The sequence below is a fragment of the Echinops telfairi genome, unplaced genomic scaffold, assembly GCF_000313985.2.
Source record: "Echinops telfairi isolate 266 unplaced genomic scaffold, ASM31398v2 ScPeMD7_7469;HRSCAF=8507_0, whole genome shotgun sequence".
Lineage (NCBI taxonomy): Eukaryota > Metazoa > Chordata > Mammalia > Afrosoricida > Tenrecidae > Echinops > Echinops telfairi.
Window position 1 is genome coordinate 83406876 of NW_022111372.1, and position 5959 is coordinate 83412834.

General features: G+C 42.1%; 1 protein-coding gene and 1 pseudogene across 1 annotated transcript in view; one reads left to right on the plus strand and one right to left on the minus strand.

Annotated features, from left to right (window-relative positions):
* Positions 1-5959, plus strand: part of PDE6A (phosphodiesterase 6A) — an 87643-nt gene that overhangs the window by 12813 nt on the left and 68871 nt on the right. The gene's annotated exons all lie outside the window — the stretch shown is intronic.
* Positions 4990-5863, minus strand: LOC105978513 (annotated as a pseudogene).

Genomic DNA, 5959 nt, shown 5'->3' on the forward strand with positions numbered 1-5959 from the left:
TTCAAGCCTTTAAGACCCCAGATGCTGTATCATTTGATAGTCGGGCACCATCTGCTTTCTTCACCACTTTTGCTAATGCACCCCCTTTGTCCTCAGCGATCTTTTAATCATCATTTTGGCTGTGATGTATACACGGTTGTGGTTGTGGTTGTTGCACGCCATTGAGTCAGTTCCAATGCACAGCGACCCTGTGTCCAGCACAGGACGTGTTACCCAGGCCGGCACCATCCTCCCAATCAATCTTACACCTGAGCCCGCTGTCACGGCCAAGATGTCCATCTGTCTCACTGAGGGTCTTCATTTTTGCTCCTGACTAGATTCCACTTTACCAAGCATGATGTCCTTTTCCAGGGGCTAGCCTCTCCTGATAACATCTCCCCAGCATGTGAGACAAAGTCTCCTCTTTCACACTTCTAAGAAGTATTCTGGCTGTATGTCTCCCAAGACAGCTTTGCCTGTTCGCCTGGAGACCCCTTCTCTTTCAATACCCCTGACCAACACCATCACTCAGACGCAGCAGTTCCCCTGCAGTCTCTCGTACTCATTGTCCAGCGCTCTCGTGCTCATGGGGCAACTACAAATAGCACGGCTTGGGTCAGTCACACTGTCCTCCTCAAAGAGACATCTTTGCTCTTGAACCCTTAAAGAGGTCTTGCGGGCCACTGGTCTGTGAGTTTGTCATACTGTGATGGCTGGCACGTGGTGGTGACGCTGGAAATAATGCCACTCGTATTTCAAACACCAGCAGGGTCACCTATAGTGACCAGGCTTCAGTGGAGCAGGGAACACAGTGTGCAGATGTTATTTGTGTCATGGCTCTTATTTTTCTAGGGCATGTACTACGGAGATGGATTGTTAAGTCAGATGGCATTTCCTGTCTCAGCTCTTTTAGGAGGTCCCATCCTGCTACACCATTTTACCCCCATCCCCCCCCCTCACCCCCCCACCCCCGCAGTGTGTGAGTGTTCCGGTCTCTCTACATCTTTGCCAGAATTTGTTGTTTCCTGATTTTGACCTTGGCTTTCATGCTGGGGTGAGATGCTATCTCGTTGTTTTGAGATGCATCTCTTGAATGGCTAGTGATTGTAAGCAACTCTTCACTTTTGTTGGCTGCATGAAAGTCTTCTTTGATGAAGTGTCTGTTGATGTTCTGTGCCCATTTGTAGAATGGACGACTGTCTTTTTCTCATGGAGGTGTCTAAGTTTTCAGAGATTGGTCCTCTGTTCTATGAGTGATTGCCAAAAATTTCTCTTCCAGATTGTGAGTTCTGTTTTCACTCTTTTGGTGAAATCTTTTGGTGCACATAAGTGTCTACGTTTAGTGTTTCTGAGTTGGGCTGCTAACCTCAAGGTCAGAAGTTTGAAACTGCCAGTCACTCAGCTGGAGAAAGACGGAGTTTCTACTCCTGAAAAGACTTACAGGGCAGTTCTCTCTGTAGGGTCCTTTGAGTAGGAATCAGCTGGGTGGCATTAAATGTGTTTGTTTGTTTGTCTTGAGTCACCTATTTTGTCTTCTACTGTTTGTGAGTTTTTGTTGAGTTTGGTGGTATATTTATCACATATGTTTGGTAGTATATTTAGGGCCCCTTAGTTTACCTTTTTTAAAAATTCATGATCTTTATACTTCTAAGTTTTACACTTACATCTTTTACCCATCTTGAGTTTATTTTTGTATATGGTGTGAGATATTGGTCCAGTCACTTCCTTTTTCTGCCAACGGATATCCATTTTGCCAGCACCATTTGTTAAAGAGACCACCTCTTCCCTATTTCAAGTATTCTGGCCTTTGTCAAAGATCAGCTGTCTGAAAGTAGATGGATTTACCTGGGTTCTCAATTATGTTCCATGATGTGTGTATCTATTGGTGTGCCAGTACTGGGCTGCTTTGACTATCATGGCTGTATGGTCAGTACTAAGATCAGGAAATAAGAGACCTCCTGCTTTGTTCTTCTTCTTTAGCAGTGCTTTGCTTATCTGGGATATCTTTCCTTTCCATATAAAATTGGTGATTAGTTTTTCCATCTCTTTAAAGAATAATGTTTGATTCTGGATCAGGTTTGCATCTTATCTATGGATCTCGAGAGATACTATTGGCATTTTCACAATCCTAAGTCCTCCTATTCATGAGCATGGTGTACTCTTCCATATATGATGGTCTACTTTGGTTTCTTGTTATGTGTTTTGTAGGTTTTGAAATCAGGGAATGGGGAGCCTCCTACTTCGTTTTTGTTTTTTAGTAGTGTTTTGCTTATCCTAGGGTTCTTTCCTTTCCATATGAAGTTGATGATTAGTTTCTCCATTTATTTGAAGAATTGTTCTTGGATTAAGATCAGAATTGGACTGAATTTATAGAGTGCATTTAGTAATATTGGATCCAAGAAAGACAAAATCCTTGACAACTTCTATCTTTTCTTCATTTATCATAAATGTTACCTATTGGTCCAGTTGTGACTTTTGTTTTCTTTACATTGAGTTGTAATCCATACTGGAGGCTGCAATTTTTGATTTTCATCAGCAAGGGCTTCACGCCCCCCCAATGTAAACAAGAAGATTGTGTCATTTGCATATTGCAGGTTGCCAATAAGCCTTCTTCCAACCCTGATACCACCACGTTCTTTATATAGCCCAGCCCCTTTGATATTTGCTCAGCATAAAGATTGAATAAGTATAGTAAGAGGATACGACCCGACTTGCACCTTTTCTGATTTTAAACCATGCAGTGTTGCCTTGTACTATTCAAACGACTGCCTCTTGGTCTATGTAAAGGTTTCACGTGACAGGTGTTTTGGAGTTTCCATTTTTTAACGTTATCCATAGTTTGGATAACATTATTTGGAGAGAATACACAGAGTCACTCTACCAAAAGGAATTAATCAACATTCCAACATTTCAGGAGGTAGTATATGAGCAAGAACCAATGGTACTTAATGGAAGAATTCAAGCTGCACTGAAAGTATTAGTCAAAAATGAGGCTCCAGGAATTAATTGAAATGCTCCCCAAACCTGATGAAGCACTAGAAGCACTTACTTGCCTATCCTGAGAAATTTGGAAGATAGCTACTTGGCTAACTGATTGAACAAGATCCATATTTAGACTCATTCCAAAGAAAGGTGACCCAACTGAATGCTCAAATTATAGAACATTATCATTGCTGTCACATGCAAGTAAAACTTTTCTGAAGACCATCCAACAATGCTTGCAGCAGTACACTGACAGGAAGCTGCCAGGGGTTCTGCCAGGAACCAGAAGAAGACATGGAACCAGAGATATCATTGGTGACATCAGATGCATCTTGGCTGAAAGCAGAAAATACCAGAAAGATGATTATCTGTGTTTTATTGACTATGTCAAGGCATTGGACTGTGTGGACCATAGCAAACTATGAGAAGAATGGGGATTCCAGAATACTAGTAATGCTCACGCAGAACCTGTACACCCATTAAAATGTGGTTGTACCAACAGAAAAAGGGAATACTGCATGGCTTAAAATTCGGAAAGATGTGTATCAGGGTTGCATGCTTTCACTGTACTTACTCAATCTGTCTGCTGGGGAAATAATCGGACAAGATGGGCTCTGTGAAGAAGAAGGTTCCATCAGGATTGGAGGAAGGCTTATTAACCGCCCGAGAGATGCCAGTGACACAACGCTGCTGGCTGAAATGAGGAGGACGTGAAGCACTTGCTGATAAAGATCAAGGAGTGCAGCCTTCAGTGCGGACTACAACTTCGTGTAAAGAAGACCAAAATCCTCACAACTGCATCAGTAGGTAACTACTGGATAAATAAGTAATATGATAAATGGAGAAAGATTGAAATTGTCCAGGAGTTTTTCTTGCTTGGATCCACAATCAATGCTCACGGAAGCAGCAGTCAAGAGATCAAAAGACACATTGCATTGGGTAAATCTGTAGCACAAGCCCTCTTTAAAGTGTTGAAAAGCAAGAAGGTTACTTTGAGGATTAACCTAACTCAAGCCATGGTATTTTCAGACTAGATCGGGCGCGTTCAGGGTGGTATGGCTATAGCGCCATGGTATTTTCAATGCATATGAAAATTTTACATTGAATAAGGAAGCCAGGAGAATTGATGCATGTGAATTATGATGCTGGCAAAGACTACTGAAAGTTCCATAGACTGTCAAAGAACCAACAAACCTGTCTTAGAAAAAGTACAGCCAGAATGCTCCTCAGAGGCAGGATGATGAGCTTCATCTCACATACTTTGGGCGTGTTTTCAGGATGAACTAGTCCCCCGAGAAAGGACATCAAGCTTGGTCAAGTGGAGGGGCAGCAAAAAAGAGGGAGAGCTTCAACCAGGTAGACTGACATAGTGGCTGCATCGATGGGCTCAAACGTAAGAACAGCTGTGAGGATGGCGCAGGACTGGGCCATGTTTTGTTCTATTGTACACAGGGTTACTATGAATGGGAACCTCCTTGATAGCACCTAACAACAACAACAACAACAACAACAACAACAACATCCCTTGTTATGCGCCACACAGCTCAATGTCTTTGCATAGTCAACGAAACACCAGCAAACATCTTTCTGGTAGTGTCTGCTTTTAGCCAAGATCCATCTGAGATCAGCAGTGATATCCCTTGTGCCACATCCCCTTTTGAATCTGCCTTGAATTGCTGACGGCCTCCTTGCTAATATACTGCTGAAACCACTTTTGAATAACATTCAACAAAATTTTATCTGCATGTGATATTAGTGATATTATTTGATCATTTCTACATTCTGCTGGGTTGCCTTTCTTTAGAATGGGGCAAGCTGTGGACCTCTTCCCGTTGGTTGACCAGGTTGGTTGGTCTTCCAAATTTCTTGGCAGAGATGAGTGAGTGCTTCCAATACTTCACCTGCTTGTTGAAGCATTTTAATTGATATTTTGTCTATTTGGGAGCCTTGTTTCTCTTTTTCTTTTTGCTTAGTGAATAAGTTTATTGTCCTTCTGTGTGAAATCTTCATGGAAAATTATGGTTTGGTTTACCTCTCCCCAGCCTGTTCCTGAGATTTGAGGAAGCTTGCCTTCTTCTGAGCAATCTGATCTTTCTTCTAGGCAAGGGACATTTGGGGATGATTCCACCTCTTCTTTTTAACCTCTTTCTTAGGCTTCTCATAAACTGGATTCTCTTGAATAGTAGCATGTGCTTTCTTATACTTCTCCCCCATCATGTCAGGAGTTACATTCTTTTTTATGTATTGAGAAAATTGTTTCTTGTGAGCACCTTCATCCTCTTCCATTTGGTAATGAATGTAGTCTGCAAGGTTCTGACCCAGGATGTGTTTCCGATGTACTCCTGCATTGAATTCCTCACTTTCTGAATCATCACCTGGGAATCGCTTGGTACTATGAGGGATAGACAAGCCTCCATCCACAGCCCCCTTCAAAGCCCCAAACACGCTATTTCCAGTGGTAGTCCTGGCAAGACCGGCATCCAGATAGCAGGTGAAGGCACCAGGTTGACCATCAATGCTTTCCATTATTCATCTCCAGTTACCGCCACTTGCCCTTCAGAGATCTTGTCCATGCCAAACCTATTCAGAATCCTGCAGGCCAGCAGCAGGCCAGTATGGTCATGCTGCAGTATCATTGGTCAGGCCCACTGTCACACCATACTTGGGAAGTTCGTGAGCATAAGCTGCGAGGACAATCATATCCCTTCTATATGGGTATAAGCAATCTGGCAGATGATCTCACTGTGGGTTACACGAACTATCATGCTGTATTTGAGTGTGTTGTACTTATTTTTATCTTGGGTTACCAAGCATATAACGAGAGGCTTATTTACAAGCATATTATAAAAATATAATGTAATTTCCAAGCATACTAATCAGTTTTGCTCTCTCGTCATCTTCTAAATTTCACTTAAAGTAGCCGTGTTGTTTTTTTTGTTTGTTTGTTTTTTTGGGTTTTTTTTAAAACATTTTATTAGGGGCTCATACAACTGTTATC